The 18,737-nt window shown below is 50.0% G+C and overlaps 1 long non-coding RNA gene across 1 annotated transcript in view; it reads left to right on the forward strand.

Annotated features, from left to right (window-relative positions):
• Positions 1 to 315: 315 nt before the first annotated feature.
• Positions 316 to 18,737, forward strand: part of LOC143973663 (uncharacterized) — a 43,649-nt gene continuing 25,227 nt past the window's right edge. Inside the window, exon 1 of the long non-coding RNA XR_013272111.1 lies at positions 316 to 403. This is a non-coding gene — a long non-coding RNA (uncharacterized LOC143973663). The remainder of the gene's footprint in view (positions 404 to 18,737) is intronic.

Genomic DNA, 18,737 nt, shown 5'->3' on the forward strand with positions numbered 1-18,737 from the left:
GTTTGAAATTTTCACTTGTTTTTAAAATGAAGGTAATATCTGAATGAAAACCACATCCACTGTCTGAAAATTCCTTCCACTAAGACCTTTTCTGTTATTTCTACATTTTCCCCTCACTGTGGTTGAAAATGAACGTCAATTTGATCCACTTTTTTTTTTTTAAGGTTATTAAGCGATTAATCGGCCAACTAATGGATGGTGAAAATAATGGTTAGTTGCAGCCCTAATTCTCTCCCAGTGTTGCTGGGAGAAACCTTGAAACACAACGTACATCCTCCAAGCTAATGAAGCCAATCCTCTTTTATTCACAGATGTGTCCATCACCAACGTTCGCCATCCCAGCTTCACCATTCATGCAGAAGTTTGCTTATGGAACCCGTGTCAGCGTTTACCTGATGAAAAGGTCAGCTCAGCATTCATCATCTTGTTTTGTCGGAGAATAAAGGTGGGGGGAGGGGGAGAATGTTCCAAAATAGATGACAAAGTAGGACGTGTTACTAGTCAGCAAATCTAGGACAGGTAAGTCCTGCATATTGGTGACTACATATCGGAAGTGAAGGCCGGGTTCACACTTGTGGGAATTGGATGAGGGTTTCCCCGCATCCATTTCACATGACGGGAGAGTGTGACCGGCTGTCATTGGAGCCGCTTCACACATCTCCGGGGCGGCTACAGAGCGCACTGCAGAAGGGTCCGGTGTGTCTTTGGCTGTTTTCAGGTCTGAATTGAGGCAAAATTCTGCCCCCCCCCATAAAAAACGGAGAACAGGGGCGCTCCACAAACTGTGTGAACCCAGCCTTAAATCGGAGCTCCGCCCAAAAGGGATGTACTGCTTTTACCACCCCCCATTACCTAGTTTCAACAGGTTCCTGCACCCACTTCTGCTTGGGCAGAAGTTCTCACCCCTCCCCCCTGCGATTTTCTGGGAAACGTCACAGGTCCCAGAAGATTGCATGACCTGTGGAGAGGCAGCCGCCTTTTCCAGGCTTTACTGTCTCAGGGCCGCTCTGTGCAGTTAAGTAGTATAACATGTTCTTCTAAAGTCTGTGGTTTTTTGTTTATTGAAAAACATAATTTTAAGGTTCAAAGCAAGTTTCTCGGCCCCCTAGTATTTCTGGCTATGGCCAATGTAAGTAAGGGCTAATCATTTATGTAGAATTTACAGAAGCAGCTGGGACTGGTGTCTAGCTATGGGGAGGAGTGGAGGATCAGCCCTGCTTTAACCACTTAAGGACCGCCTCGCGCCAATATATACGTCGGCAGAATGGCACGGCTGGACACAATCACGTACCGGTACGTGATTCTTTAAGTGCCCAGCCGTGGGTCGGGAGCGCGCGGCTGGCTCCCGACCCGGTCCTGTGATCTGTGGCCGCGGGACCAGCGGACCCGATCGCCGCTGGTGTCCCGCGATCGGGTCACAGAGCTGAAGAAGGAGGAGAGGTCTGTGTAAACAAGCCTCTCCCCGTGCTTCCCTGAGGGGCTGTCACCGATCGTCTCTTGTTCTGGGCGCGTCTCCGATCTCAGTAAAGAAACATCGGCTCTTTACCCATGTGATCAGCTGTGTCCAATCATATGTAAACAAGGAAATGGCAGTTATCTGCTTGACTCTCTCACTGAAAGAGTGGGAGGAGAGAGCCGATCAGCAGCATTTCCTCACAGGGGAGACCTGTACATATCATCGGTGCCGCCCCATCTGTACCCCATTGGTGCTGCCTCATCTGTGCCCCATCGGTGCCACCTCATCTGTGCCCCATCGGTGTCGCCTCATCTGTGCCCCATCGGTGTCGCCTCATCTGTGCCCCATCTGTACCCCATCGGTGCCGCCTCATCTGTACCCCATCGGTGCCGCCTCATCTGTGCCCCATCTGTACCCCATCGGTGCTGCCTCATCTGTACCCCATCGGTGCCGCCTCATCTGTGCCCCATCTGTACCCCATCGGTGCCGCCTCATCTGTACCCCATCGGTGCAGGAGAAAAATGACTTATTTACAACATTTTCTAACAGAAACAGAGTTTTTTTTGTTTGTTTGTTTTACAATATTTGGTCTTGAGTATTGAGGTGGTTAATGGCCCCTTTTCATATCCACCAAATCCTCTACAATTCTGCGGCAGTGCTTAGTATTATTCTTAAAATCAATCCCTGTGTCCCCATGGAGCTCCTTGGATTTCAGGCCCCTAAATGTGTCACATCTTCTTCTGTCTAATGGACAACGAAGCTCTTGATTCGAATGTCAAATGCTAGTTTGTACTGGTCCGAGGAGCTGGCATTTTACAGCTGTGTGATGGGAGGAAGATGATTTTCTTTTTCTTTAAACTCCCATCAAGTAGGGCTATGTGGTAGACTTTAAATTCTGATTCTGATTGTGCCGTCTGTAATCAATAACTGTTCATCTCCATTCTCTGTCCAGAGGAATCCTTCATGGATGACTTTGATGAGGGCGCTTATTACGAAGCTTTGGGCACGAGACCGGCACTTAACATGGACAAGCTGGATGAGTCCTACCAGAAGGTGATTGAATTGTTCTTCGTGTGCACCAGCGAGAACCCCAAGGAACGGCCTTCTGCACCTCCAATTGTGGAGGCCTTGGAAGCGCAGGGGGTCAAGTAGTCATTTAGAATTCTGTTTAAAGGTTTCTGTTGGAATGGTTTTAATGTTTTTAACTATGAGAAGGCAGCTTTGTGTTGCTGTAATGTTTTCTAGAATGGTAGATTAGAGCAATGGTGAGCTCTGCTCTTCATCAGAGGTACTAATGCTGCCATATGAGGCTAGAAGTAAACTCAGCAGTTATGTCCCACGTAGCAGGTCCCTGACATCATGTATGTCATTCCAATGTGAAAGTATTGCTGGCCTTGCTGTATATAGCACTGAGGCACACAAACCTACCTCTAGCCAATGATGGTGCCACCTTTTGGAGTCTTCCTGAAGACACTTCTGCTGCCCCCATCCATCATGGTCACATCCTATAAGGCACATGCCCAGCCCAGCTTTTATTTTAGAATAACTGTGGCAACCAGGTATTACAAGGGTGTTTGGGTGCTGGAGGTAGGGTTTGATTTGTACAAAACCTAAACGTGATACAAGGTGCACTTTCATATGGGGGGAAAGTGTAAATGGAGAGTTTACTTCCCACTTTACCTCCAGCAACCCCTTTGCAGTTCTCTACACATAACTGCAGCAAACAGCCCTCAAGTACCTATTGACTTATGTAAGCTGCCCTAAGGTCCTACCAGGCTGCTGTATGCCAGATACTTCTAGTTCTGAGCCATGGTTGGGATTTCTTTGTAAATCTGAGACATTGATTGGCTGCTCAGACCAAGGAAGATACTTTTTGGGCCTTTGCATAGCATAGAACCTGTTCCTCCTGCCCTACTAGAAGTATTAAAGAAAAAAGCTGGAGGGAGTTTGCTTGTAGGCACGGCCTGCTGTCCTCTCCAAGATGGCTGCCTGGAGCTCATAGCAGAAGATGATTAGTCTTTAGTAGGTTCCTGCTGGTGTTTTGTCAGATTAGGCGAACCGTCAAAGTGTAACGCAAGTGACGTTTCGTCGCCGCCATCTTGCTACACCCCGCACTTGTCCCTAGTGAGGATACGGTGAGAAGGGGGAAAGCAGACATCTTGTTACACCCCGTACTCCTCCACGGTAAGGATACAGTGAGAAGGGGTAAGGGGACATCTTGTTACACCCCGTACACCTCCACAGTAAGGATACTGTGAGAAGGGGGTAAGCGGACATCTTGTTACACCCCGTACACCTCCACAGTAAGGATACAGTGAGAAGGGGGTAAGGGGACATCTTGTTACACCCCGTACTCCTCCACGGTCAGGATACAGTGAGAACGGGTAAGGGGACATCTTGTTACACCCCGTACACCTCCACAGTAAGGATACAGTGAGAAGGGGGTAAGGGGACATCTTGTTACACCCTGTACACCTCCACGGTAAGGATACTGTGAGAAGGGGGTAAGGGGACATCTTGTTACACCCCGTACTCCTCCACAGTAAGGATAAAGTGAGAAGGGGGTAAGGGGACATCTTGTTACACCCCGTACACCTCCACAGTAAGGATACTGTGAGAAGGGGGTAAGCGGACATCTTGTTACACCCTGTACACCTCCACAGTAAGGATACAGTGAGAAGGGGGTAAGGGGACATCTTGTTACACCCCGTACACCTCCACAGTAAGGATACAGTGAGAAGGGGGTAAGGGGACATCTTGTTACACCCTGTACACCTCCACGGTAAGGATACTGTGAGAAGGGGGTAAGGGGACATCTTGTTACACCCCGTACTCCTCCACAGTAAGGATACAGTGAGAAGGGGGTAAGGGGACATCTTGTTACACCCCGTACACCTCCACAGTAAGGATACAGTGAGAAGGGGTAAGCGGACATCTTGTTACACCCCGTACACCTCCACAGTAAGGATACAGTGAGAAGGGGGTAAGGGGACATCTTGTTACACCCCGTACACCTCCACAGTAAGGATACAGTGAGAAGGGGGTAAGCGGACATCTTGTTACACCCCGTACACCTCCACAGTAAGGATACAGTGAGAAGCTGTAAGCGGACATCTTGCTACACCCCGTACACCTCCACGGTAGGATACAGTGAGAAGGGGTAAGGGGACATCTTGTTACACCCCGTTCACCTCCACAGTAAGGATACAGTGAGAAGGGGGTAAGGGGACATCTTGTTACACCCTGTACACCTCCACAGTAAGGATACTGTGAGAAGGGGGTAAGGGGACATCTTGTTACACCCTGTACACCTCCACGGTAAGGATACAGTGAGAAGGGGGTAAGGGGACATCTTGTTACACCCCGTACACCTCCACGGTAAGGATACAGTGAGAAGGGGGTAAGGGGACATCTTGTTACACCCTGTACACCTCCACAGTAAGGATACTGTGAGAAGGGGGTAAGCGGACATCTTGTTACACCCTGTACACCTCCACAGTAAGGATACAGTGAGAAGGGGGTAAGGGGACATCTTGTTACACCCCGTACACCTCCACAGTAAGGATACAGTGAGAAGGGGGTAAGGGGACATCTTGTTACACCCTGTACACCTCCACAGTAAGGATACTGTGAGAAGGGGGTAAGGGGACATCTTGTTACACCCCGTACTCCTCCACAGTAAGGATACAGTGAGAAGGGGGTAAGGGGACATCTTGTTACACCCCGTACACCTCCACAGTAAGGATACAGTGAGAAGGGGTAAGCGGACATCTTGTTACACCCCGTACACCTCCACAGTAAGGATACAGTGAGAAGGGGGTAAGCGGACATCTTGTTACACCCCGTACACCTCCACAGTAAGGATACAGTGAGAAGCTGTAAGCGGACATCTTGCTACACCCCGTACACCTCCACGGTAGGATACAGTGAGAAGGGGTAAGGGGACATCTTGTTACACCCCGTTCACCTCCACAGTAAGGATACAGTGAGAAGGGGGTAAGGGGACATCTTGTTACACCCTGTACACCTCCACGGTAAGGATACAGTGAGAAGGGGGTAAGGGGACATCTTGTTACACCCCGTACACCTCCACGGTAAGGATACAGTGAGAAGGGGGTAAGGGGACATCTTGTTACACCCTGTACACCTCCACGGTAAGGATACTGTGAGAAAGGGTAAGCGGACATCTTGTTACACCCTGTACACCTCCACAGTAAGGATACAGTGAGAAGGGGGTAAGCGGACATCTTGTTACACTCCGTACACCTCCACAGTAAGGATACAGTGAGAAGGGGGTAAGGGGACATCTTGTTACACCCCGTACACCTCCACGGTAAGGATACAGTGAGAAGGGGGTAAGGGGACATCTTGTTACACCCTGTACACCTCCACGGTAAGGATACTGTGAGAAAGGGTAAGCGGACATCTTGTTACACCCTGTACACCTCCACAGTAAGGATACTGTGAGAAGGGGGTAAGGGGACATCTTGTTACACCCCGTACACCTCCACAGTAAGGATACAGTGAGAAGGGGGTAAGCGGACATCTTGTTACACCCCGTACACCTCCACGGTAAGGATACAGTGAGAAGGGGGTAAGCGGACATCTTGTTACACCCCGTACACCTCCACAGTAAGGATACAGTGAGAAGGGGTAAGCGGACATCTTGTTACACCCCGTACACCTCCACAGTAAGGATACAGTGAGAAGGGGTAAGCGGACATCTTGTTACACCCCGTACACCTCCACAGTAAGGATACTGTGAGAAGGGGGTAATGGGACATCTTGTTACACCCCGTACACCTCCACAGTAAGGATACAGTGAGAAGGGGGTAAGGGGACATCTTGTTATACCCCGTACACCTCCACGGTAAGGATACAGTGAGAAGGGGGTAAGGGGACATCTTGTTACACCCTGTACACCTCCACGGTAAGGATACAGTGAGAAGGGGGTAAGGGGACATCTTGTTACACCCTGTACACCTCCACGGTAAGGATACTGTGAGAAAGGGTAAGCGGACATCTTGTTACACCCTGTACACCTCCACAGTAAGGATACAGTGAGAAGGGGGTAAGCGGACATCTTGTTACACTCCGTACACCTCCACAGTAAGGATACTGTGAGAAGGGGGTAAGGGGACATCTTGTTACACCCTGTACACCTCCACAGTAAGGATACAGTGAGAAGGGGGTAAGGGGACATCTTGTTACACCCCGTACACCTCCACAGTAAGGATACAGTGAGAAGGGGGTAAGGGGACATCTTGTTACACCCCGTACACCTCCACAGTAAGGATACTGTGAGAAGGGGGTAAGGGGACATCTTGTTACACCCCGTACACCTCCACAGTAAGGATACAGTGAGAAGGGGGTAAGCGGACATCTTGTTACACCCCGTACACCTCCACGGTAAGGATACAGTGAGAAGGGGGTAAGCGGACATCTTGTTACACCCCGTACACCTCCACGGTAAGGATACTGTGAGAAAGGGTAAGCGGACATCTTGTTACACCCCGTACACCTCCACAGTAAGGATACAGTGAGAAGGGGTAAGGGGACATCTTGTTACACCCCGTACACCTCCACAGTAAGGATACTGTGAGAAGGGGGTAAGGGGACATCTTGTTACACCCCGTACACCTCCACAGTAAGGATACTGTGAGAAGGGGGTAAGGGGACATCTTGTTACACCCCGTACACCTCCACAGTAAGGATACAGTGAGAAGGGGGTAAGCGGACATCTTGTTACACCCCGTACACCTCCACGGTAAGGATACAGTGAGAAGGGGGTAAGCGGACATCTTGTTACACCCCGTACACCTCCACGGTAAGGATACTGTGAGAAAGGGTAAGCGGACATCTTGTTACACCCCGTACACCTCCACAGTAAGGATACAGTGAGAAGGGGTAAGGGGACATCTTGTTACACCCCGTACACCTCCACAGTAGGGATACAGTGAGAAGGGGGTAAGGGGACATCTTGTTACACCCTGTACACCTCCACAGTGAGGATACTGTGAGAAGGGGGTTAGCGGACATCTTGTTACACCCTGTACACCTCCACAGTAAGGATACAGTGAGAAGGGGGTAAGGGGACATCTTGTTACACCCCGTACACCTCCACAGTAAGGATACAGTGAGAAGGGGGTAAGGGGACATCTTGTTACACCCTGTACACCTCCACAGTAGGGATACAGTGGGAAGGGGGTAAGGGGACATCTTGTTACACCCCGTACACCTCCACAGTGAGGATACTGTGAGAAGGGGGTAAGCGGACATCTTGTTACACCCCGTACACCTCCACGGTAAGGATACAGTGAGAAGGGGTAAGCGGACACCTTGTTACACCCCGTACACCTCCACAGTAAGGATACAGTGAGAAGGGGGTAAGCGGACATCTTGTTACACCCTGTACACCTCCACGGTAAGGATACAGTGAGAAGGGGGTAAGCGGACATCTTGTTACACCCCGTACACCTCCACAGTAAGGATACAGTGAGAAGGGGTAAGCGGACATCTTGTTACACCCCGTACACCTCCACAGTAAGGATACTGTGAGAAGGGGGTAATGGGACATCTTGTTACACCCCGTACACCTCCACAGTGAGGATGCTGTGAGAAGGGGGTAAGCGGACATCTTGTTACACCCTGTACACCTCCACAGTAAGGATACAGTGAGAAGGGGTAAGCGGACATCTTGTTACACCCCGTACACCTCCACGGTAAGGATACAGTGAGAAGGGGTAAGCGGACATCTTGTTACACCCTGTACACCTCCACGGTAAGGATACAGTGAGAAGGGGGTAAGGGGACATCTTGTTACACCCTGTACACCTCCACAGTAAGGATACAGTGAGAAGGGGTAAGCGGACATCTTGTTACACCCTGTACACCTCCACGGTAAGGATACAGTGAGAAGGGGTAAGCGGACATCTTGTTACACCCTGTACACCTCCACGGTAAGGATACAGTGAGAAGGGGGTAAGGGGACATCTTATTACACCCCGTACACCTCCACAGTAAGGATACAGTGAGAAGGGGGAAAGCAGACATCTTGTTACACCCCGTACACCTCCACGGTAAGGATACAGTGAGAAGGGGGTAAGGGGACATCTTGTTACACCCCGTACACCTCCACAGTAAGGATACAGTGAGAAGGGGTAAGCGGACATCTTGTTACACCCCGTACACCTCCACAGTAAGGATACAGTGAGAAGGGGTAAGCGGACATCTTGTTACACCCCGTACACCTCCACAGTAAGGATACAGTGAGAAGGGGGTAAGGGGACATCTTGTTACACCCCGTACACCTCCACAGTAAGGATACAGTGAGAAGGGGTAAGCGGACATCTTGTTACACCCCGTACACCTCCACAGTAAGGATACAGTGAGAAGGGGTAAGCGGACATCTTGTTACACCCCGTACACCTCCACAGTAAGGATACAGTGAGAAGGGGTAAGCGGACATCTTGTTACACCCCGTACACCTCCACAGTAAGGATACAGTGAGAAGGGGTAAGCGGACATCTTGTTACACCCCGTACACCTCCACAGTAAGGATACAGTGAGAAGGGGGTAAGGGGACATCTTGTTACACCCCGTACACCTCCACAGTAAGGATACAGTGAGAAGGGGTAAGCGGACATCTTGTTACACCCCGTACACCTCCACGGTAAGGATACAGTGAGAAGGGGTAAGCGGACATCTTGTGTTAGGGGGTTAGCTCGGTAGCGGGTGTGTGTGACCCCCTGGATGGGTTCACAACACAAAGTCAGACACAGCAGACAGCGGTGTAGGTGCAAAAAAACAAAAGATCCGGTTTATTTAGGCTACATGCAGTGATACATATAACAGCCAAACAAAATAAAACAAGAAAATAAATCCTGGTCAGTTTGACCTCTAACTACACACGTAGACTCCCTGTCTAACAACTGGGTGCAGCCTTGTGCTGCCCCAGTCCCTGTCTCTATTGTAGGGTTTTGCCACACAGGCGTTAACTCACCGCACAGAACAGATCTCAGACTCCCCAGTCTATACACATAAAACTGGTTCCAGGATGGAGCATCTCCCTAAGCATGCTGGGGTTTTTTGTAGAGGCCTTAATGAGCCCACTTACTACAGCTGGGCTCATTAACTCTTCCCCTCTAATTGTAAAAGTCTGCATAAAGCTTGAATCTAGGACACACATATTTCCCATCCTGAATACAACCAGGTGATTTTACCTGCGTGCTGCCACATACCCCCCCCCCTCTTGTTTCAACCTTGGGGTTGTAACACAAGCAGCCAGACACGCATGTATCCGAGACAAAGCATCCACATTCCCCATTTTAACACCAGGGCGATGCTTAACTGTAAAGTTAAATTCCTGTAGGACCAGGAACCACCTATTTACCCTTCTATTGGTCTCCTTGTTCTGAGCCATCCACTTTAAAGGAGCGTGATCAGTCACCAGGTCAAAGTGCCTACCTAGCAGATAGTACCGAAGGGAATCTAGAGCCCACTTCACTGCTAAACATTCCTTCTCAATCGTGGAGTAATTTACCTCATGGGACTTCAACTTCCTGCTGAGGTAAATGACTGGGTGCTCTTCCCCGTTCCAGACCTGGGATAACACTGCTCCTAACCCAACGTCTGATGCATCAGTTTGTACCACAAAGTCCTTAGAGAAGTCTGGTGAGTACAACACTGGCTGGCTACATAAGGCTGTTTTTAAGGACTGAAATGCTTCTTCAGCCTCTGGGGACCATTTAACCATGACCGACTCTTTCCCTTTTGTCAGGTTGGTGAGGGGCACAGCCTGAGAAGTAAAATGGGGAATGAATCGTCGATAATAGCCAGCGATTCCCAGAAAGGCTCGTACCTGTTTCTTGCTGTTGGGACGTGGCCAACTCTGTATGGCCTCGACTTTATTGACTTGGGGTTTTATCACCCCCCTCCCAATAGTGTACCCAAGATATTTGGCCTCCTCCTGTCCAATGGTACACTTCTTTGGATTGGCCGTAAACCCAGCTTCCCGGATAGAGTCTAGGACTGCTTGTACTTTTGGCAAATGTGAGACCCAGTCTGTGCTATGGATAATCACATCATCCAGGTAAGCTGCAGCATATTTCTGATGGGGCCTCAGAATCTTATCCATTTTCCGCTGGAATGTTGCCGGTGCATTCTGTAACCCAAACGGCATTCTCTTATATTGGAATGCCCCATCTGGGGTTACAAACGCAGTTTTCTCCTTGGCCGACTCGGCCAGGGGAATTTGCCAATACCCTTTGGTGAGATCAAGAGTTGTCATATATCGGGCTGTTCCCAGCCGGTCAATCAACTCATCTATACGTGGCATGGGGTAGGTGTCAAATTTTGTAACTTTATTCAATTGTCGAAACAAAACCGCCAGCTCCCATCAGGTTTGGGCACTAGTACGATAGGACTGGACCAGTCACTCTGGGACTCCTCTATCACACCCAATTCCAGCATCCTTTGAACCTCCCCATGTATTGCCTCCCGTCGGGCCTCTGGTATTCTATAAGGTTTTAGTTTTACCCTTTCTCCTGGCGGGGTGATAATGTCATGCTCTACGCCAGATGTTTGTCCTGGCAGCTAAGAGAAAATCTCTTTGTTACAAAGTACAAACTCTTTAACCTCCTGTTGTTGGGGTTTTCGATAAGGTGACTGCTATTCCATCCTCAGGAACTAAGCAATCAGGCTGGGCTTGTGACCAAGTCTCTGCGACTAGGGATTCCCTATCCCTCCAGGCTTTCAGCAGATTGACGTGATAGATCTGCTCCGGCTTTCGCCTTCCTGGCTGTCTAACCCTGTAGTTCACCTCACTAATTTTTTCAATTACTTCATATGGACCTTGCCATTTGGCCAGAAATTTGCTTTCAACCGTAGGGACTAGCACCAAGACCCTATCCCCCGGGGAAAAAGTACGGGTCTTGGCCCCACGGTTGTACACTCTCTGCTGTGCTAACTGCGCTTGGGTCAAATGTTCCTTTACAATTGGCATTACCTGTGCGATTCTATCCTGCATCAGGGCGACATGCTCAATCACACTCCTGTGAGGAGAACTCTCATTTTCCCAAGTTTCCTTGGCGATATCCAGCAGCCCTCTTGGGTGTCTCCCATAGAGCAACTCGAAGGGTGAGAAACCCGTAGAGGATTGGGGTACCTCCCTAATGGCAAACATCAGATAGGGTATTAGACAGTCCCAATTCTTTCCATCTCTATCCACCACCTTCTTTAACCACTTGCTTACTGGGCACTTAAACCCCCCTCAGTCCCAGACCAATTTTCAGCTTTCAGCGCTGATGCACTTTGAATGACAATTGCGCGGTCATACAACACTGTACCCAAATGAAATTTCTATCATTTTTTTCCCACAAATAGAGCTTTCTTTTGGTGGTATTTAGTTACAGCTCGGAGTTTTATTTTTTGCTAAACAAACAAAAAAAAAAAATCATGTTTTAATAGTTTGTTATAAAATTTTGCAAACGGGTCATTTTTCTCCTTCATTGAAGTGCGCTGATGAGGCGGCACTGATAGGCTGCATTGGTGGGCACTGATGGGCTGCATTGGTGGGCACTGATAGGCTGCATTGGTGGGCACTGATAGGCTGCACTTGTGGGCACTGATAGGCATAGTTAAGGCGGCACTAATAGGCACAGATAAGGCAGCACCGATGGGCACAGATAAGGCGGCACTGATGGGCAAAGATGGGCACAGATAAGATGACACGGATGGGTGGCACGGATAAGTGGCACGGATGGGCACTGATAGGTACCACAGATAGATGGGACTGATGGGCACTGATAGGTGGCACTGATAGGTGGCTCTGATAGGTGGCACTGCTGGGCACTGATGGGCGGCACTGCTGGGCACTGATGGGCGGCACTGCTGGGCACTGATGGGCGGCACTGGGGTGCAGCACCTTTGAGGCAGATTGGGTGGCACTGTGGGTGGCACTGTGGGTGGCACTGTGGGGTGGCACTGTGGGGTGGCACTGTGGGTGGCACTGTGGGGTGGCACTGTGGGCATTATGGGCACAGACGGGGGGCACTTACTTTTACTTTGTTATATTTCAGGATGGCACTGCGGGAGGCAGGTGGGCACTGGCAGGTGGCATGTGGTGCCTTTCATTGCTGGCCGTGATCGGGACTGATGTCCCGATCACGGCCGCCGGTGATCGGCTTTTTTTTTTTCTCCTCGCGCTGTCAGCGCGAGGAGGAATAATAGCCGATTACCGGCTCCGTTCTATCACATGATCAGCTGTCATTGGCTGACAGCTGATCGCGTGATAAGGGGTCGGGATCGACCCCTTACACGGATCGGTGATCAGGCGAGTCTCACGGACTCGCCGATCACAGAGCGCGCCGCGCGCGCCCCTCAGGGGGCGTGCAGGCCGCTCGTAACCAGGACGACGTCAATAGACGTAGTCCTGGAAATCTAGGTCCGCGCTAATGCCGTCATTCGGCAATAGCGCGGTACCCAAGTGGTTAACATTTGTTTTAGGGTTTTGTTGAATCTTTCAACCAACCCATCTGTTTGGGGGTGATACACAGATGTACGCAATTGTGTCACTTTGTACAACTTGCATAGTTCTTTCATTACCCGGGACATAAAGGGTGTACCTTGGTCCGTAAGCAGTTCCTTACAAATACCCACGCGGCTAAAAACAAGAGATAGCTCTTTGGCTATGGTTTTGGCCGAGGTATTTCGGAGAGGAATTGCTTCCGGATAACGGGTGGCATAGTCCAATATAACCAAAATGTACTGATGCCCCCTAGCGGACTTCATTATCGGACCTACCAAATCCATTGCTATCCTCTCAAAGGGGACCTCAGTGATAGGAAGAGGTACCAGCGGGTTACGGAAATGTGGCATAGGTGCCGACTTCTGACACACAGGGCAGGAGGAACAATAATTTTCTATTTCCTTCATGACCCCAGGCCAATAGAATCTCTGCAGTACCCTCTCTCTGGTTTTCTCATTCCCCAGATGACCTCCCAGAATGTGCCCATGGGCCAATTCTAACACCAACTTCCTGTAAGGTTTGGGCACTACAAGTTGCTCAATGGTTTCTTCTGCCCTTTGAGCCACTCGATACAGCAGGTCCCTTTCCATAGTGAAGTAAGGATAAGGGCAAGTCTTATCTGGGTTCACTAACTCGCCATCTATTTTCACCACATTTTCCTGTGCCTTTATTAGGGTGGGGTCTTTTAACTGTTCTGTGGCAAAATTTTCCCTGTGAACCTCAAGATCCGAAAACTCCACAGACGGCATGTTTTCATCTGAGGATGTTGATTCCTCCCCAGTTTCTCGAGTTTCCCCCGCCAATACCGACAAGGGAAATTCAGGAGAGTCCTCACCACCCCCAGAGGAATTCTGGTCATCTTCCTGGTCTATAGGGGCACCAGTGGGGGGCTCAGGACAATCCCAGAGTTCCCAGAATTTTGGAAAATCCCTTCCCACAATAGCATCATGTGTTAAGTGAGACACTAACCCCACCTGATGAGAGAGGTTACCTTTGGGGGTCTCAAAAAACACTGAAGTTACAGGATACTCTCGGGGGTCCCCATGCACACAAATAACAGCCACCTTGTTCTTCCCAGAGACCTCTGTAGTAACTAATTCAGCTTTTATCAATGTTACCAGGCTACCTGAATGCAGCAACACATCAACATGTCTACCATTAATACACATTTTACATAAATGTTTCTCAGGTCCCCGAATGGCAGTGCATGCAACTGTCGCAAACATCGACTGACGTCTCTCCCTTATCAAGTCACATTGCATAGGCTCATCCACAACGGGGCAATTGGCTGCAATATGTCCCTCTTGCCGGCAGCGGTAGCAAATAATCTTTTTCGCTGTCTCTTGCAGCATGGGCTTCCTGGGCTGCTCCCGCCAGACCTTAGGTAGAACTCCCACCCTCTCACGCTCTCCACCCTCACCCCTTGGAGTCATCTTACCCGCCACTGGGGATGATCTGGTCTTAGGATGGAAAGTCCGTGAGTCCCTGGAAGAGGTGGTCAGGTTCTCTGTAGCCAAGTACCTCTCAACCAGATCCACAAGTTTATCGGCATTTTCTGGGTCTCCATGGCTTACCCATCTTTGGATGGCAGTAGGAAGAGCTCTCAGGAAACGATCCATAACAACACGTTCCACAATGTTTGGTGCGGTCAAAGTCTCTGGCTGCAGCCACTATCTGCTCAGGTGAATGAGATCATACATTTGAGACCTGGGGGGTTTTCCAACCTGAAAAGTCCAATTATGCACACGCTGAGCCCGGACGGCCAGGGTGACACCCAGCCGTGCCAATATTTCTGCTTTTAGCACCACATAGTCTTTTGCTTGGTCAGGCTCTAGGTCATAATAAGCTTTCTGCGATTCCCCAGTTAACAGAGGGGCCACCAGTCCAGCCCATTGCTCCTTAGGCCACTTTTCCCTTTCAGCAGTCCTTTCAAATGTGGTCAAAAACACCTCCGGATCATCCTCTCCCGTCATTTTTGTCAGTAAACGGCTCACACCAAAGGATGCGGTATTATTGTAACCACTTGCCTCATTGGTCTGCGGACGTTGCTGTATTAATGTCTCTATTTGCTGTCGAAAACTCTGCTCTTGCTTCTGCAACAGGTCTATGAAGCGGGGTTCAGATCGCTGCTGGGCTTGTTGCTGAGCTTCCAGACTCTGCAGGTGAGCTTTCTGCTGGGCTGCAAGGCTCTTTTGTAAAGCCGCATTTGTTTGCTGCTGATTTGCATTTGCTAGAGCCAGCTGTCTCAGTATCTCCTCCATGCTGGCCTTAAAAAAAAAAATGCCAAAATTCTCCACCAACTGTGAGGGGGTTAGCTCGGCAGCGGGTGTGTGTGACCCCCTGGATGGGTTCACAACACAAAGTCAGGCACAGCAGACAGCGTTGTAGGTGCAAAAAAACAAAAGATGCGGTTTATTTATGCTACATGCAGTGAAACATATAACAGCCAAACAAAAATAAAACATGAAAATAAATCCTGGTCAGCTTGACCTCTAATTACACACATGGATTCCCTGTCTAACAACTGAGTGCAGCCTTGTGCAGCACCAGTCCCTGTCTCTGTCTCTGTTGTAGAGGTTTGCCACACAGGCGTTACCTCACCGCACAGAACAGGTGTCACACTCCCCAGTCTTTACAAACACAAAACTGGTTCCAGGATGGAGCATCTCCCTAAGCATGCTGGGGTTTTTGTAGAGGTCTTAATGAGCCCACTTACTTCAGCTGGGCTCATTAACTCTTCCCCTCTAGTTGTACAAGTCTGCATAAAGCCTGAATCTAGGACACACATATTTCCCATCCTGGATACAACCAGGTGACTTTACCTGCGTGCTGCCACACTAGATACACCACATCTATGGGCCTTCCTTTATCTAGATACACCACGTCTACGGGCCTTCCTTTATCTAGATACACCACGTCTACGGGCCTTCCTTTATCTAGATACACCACGTCTACGGGCCTTCCTTTATCTAGATACACCACGTCTACGGGCCTTCCTTTATCTAGATACACCACGTCTACGGGCCTTCCTTTATCTAGATACACCACGTCTACGGGCCTTCCTTTATCTAGATACACCACATCTACGGGCCTTCCTTTATCTAGATACACCACGTCTACGGGCCTTCCTTTATCTAGATACACCACGTCTACGGGCCTTCCTTTATCTAGATACACCACGTCTACGGGCCTTCCTTTATCTAGATACACCACGTCTACGGGCCTTCCTTTATCTAGATACACCACGTCTACGGGCCTTCCTTTATCTAGATACACCACGTCTACGGGCCTTCCTTTATCTAGATACACCACGTCTACGGGCCTTCCTTTATCTAGATACACCACGTCTACGGGCCTTCCTTTATCTAGATACACCACGTCTACGGGCCTTCCTTTATCTAGATACACCACGTCTACGGGCCTTCCTTTATCCAGATACACCACGTCTACGAGGCTTCCTTTATCCAGATACACCACGTCTACGGGCCTTCCTTTATCCAGATACACCACATCTACGGGCCTTCCTTTATCTAGATACACCACGTCTACGGGCCTTCCTTTATCTAGATACACCACGTCTACGAGCCTTCCTTTATCCAGATACACCACGTCTACGGGCATTCCTTTATCTAGATACACCACGTCTACGGGCCTTCCTTTATCTAGATACACCACGTCTACGGGCCTTCCTTTATCTAGATACACCACGTCTACGGGCCTTCCTTTATCTAGATACACCACGTCTACGGGCCTTCCTTTATCTAGATACACCACGTCTACGGGCCTTCCTTTATCTAGATACACCACGTCTACGGGCCTTCCTTTATCTAGATACACCACGTCTACGGGCCTTCCTTTATCTAGATACACCACGTCTACGGGCCTTCCTTTATCTAGATACACCACGTCTACGGACCTTCCTTTATCTAGATACACCACGTCTACGGGCCTTCCTTTATCTAGATACACCACGTCTACGGGCCTTCCTTTATCTAGATACACCACGTCTACGAGCCTTCCTTTATCTAGATACACCACGTCTACGGGCCTTCCTTTATCTAGATACACCACGTCTACGAGCCTTCCTTTATCTAGATACACCACGTCTACGGGCCTTCCTTTATCTAGATACACCACGTCTAAGGGCCTTCCTTTATCTAGATACACCACGTCTACGGACCTTCCTTTATCTAGATACACCACGTCTACGGACCTTCCTTTATCAGTCATTCTGTCCTCTGATAACCATGGAGGGGCTTCCTGTGACGTGTCATGGAGGATAAACACTGCAGTTTTGGTGACTGAAGCCCCCCGATTCCCTTGTGAAGGGTACAGGTCAGCACAGAAGATATAGTCACATGACAGGAGGAGGCGTTGTAGGATAGTGGGAGGAGTCACAAGATGGTGGGATGGGCCCAATAACATTGAATAGGGGTATTATTGGACAGGTCAGTAAAACTCTGAAGGTCATGTCGGCATCCGGGGCGCATTTCGAGTGAACCAAACCGCATATCACCGCAGCGCCGTCTGGCTCGGCGCCATAAAAAAGTAAAAATCAGGGACGCCTTTCTCTGTTTCTCGCAGGTAATGATGACCAATAAAATGAATGGGCGGAGCTACCCGATATCACAGATCTGAGCTCCTCCTTCTCCACTGCACATCACAGTCCTCAAACCCTCCCCCACCCCCCACCACACTACTAACCGCCTCCCACCTGCCATATAGACCAATGACAGCGGAGCGGAGCCATGTCATATGACCACGCCCAGTTTAGGCTCTTCACCCATGTGATTGGCTGTGTCCAATCACAGCTGATCCCATGTAAACAAGGAAATAAAATATATAAAAAAGGGGCGGTCTTTTTTAGTTTTTTTATTATTTTAGAAAAGATAAAACCCCGCCCAACGGTGATTAATTATCACCAAGAGAAAGTTCTATTTGTGTGAATAAAATGTGTAGAGTTTTGTATGACCGTGTAATTGTCACTCAAAGTGCGACCGCCATGAAAGCTGCAAATTGTGCTGGGCAGGAAGGCGGGGGTGGGGGGGTCTGGATGGAGGGTGGGAGCTGCAAGATAGTGATTGGCTGCTTGGATGAAGGGCGGTCCTAGCAACCAATCACTTGCTTGATAACCTTGGGCAGCTCCCGCCCTCCATCCACAACAGTCCTCCCTCCCGCTGTCAGCTCTGTGAGGAATACTGAGTGACGATTGGTGGAAGAAAAGGCTCCTAAATGCTGTGACAGCTGAGACTCCTCCCACAGTCTGCCATCTAGTAATGCCTGATAGAGGAGTCACACCACGGGGGGAGGAGTCACACCACGGGGGGAGAAGTCACACCGCAGCGGGAGGAGCCACACCGTGGGGGGAGGAGCCACACCACGGGGGAGGAGTCACACCACGGGGGAGGAGTCACACCGCGGCGGGAGGAGCCACACCGCGGCTGGGTGGAGTCACCCCGCGGCTGGGGAGAGTCACCCCGCGGCTGGGGAGAGTCACCCCGCGGCTGGGGAGGGGTCACCCCGCGGGGGGGTCACACTACGGGGGGAGGAGCCATACTACGGGGGGAGGAGCCACACCACGGCTGGGGGGAGTCACACCACGGGGAGTCACACCACGGGGAGGAGGAGTCACGGGAGGGTGGGGAGAATCACACCACGGGGAGGAGGAGTCACGGGAGGGTGGGGGGAGTCAGTGGATGGTGGGAGGAGTCACGGGATGTGGGAGGAGTCCCTCGATGGTGGGAGGAGCCACAC

The sequence above is a fragment of the Lithobates pipiens genome, unplaced genomic scaffold (genome assembly GCF_037356315.1).
Source record: "Lithobates pipiens isolate NorthernLeopardFrog02 unplaced genomic scaffold, aLitPip1_a1.2 Scaffold_90, whole genome shotgun sequence".
NCBI classification, from domain to species: Eukaryota; Metazoa; Chordata; class Amphibia; order Anura; family Ranidae; genus Lithobates; species Lithobates pipiens.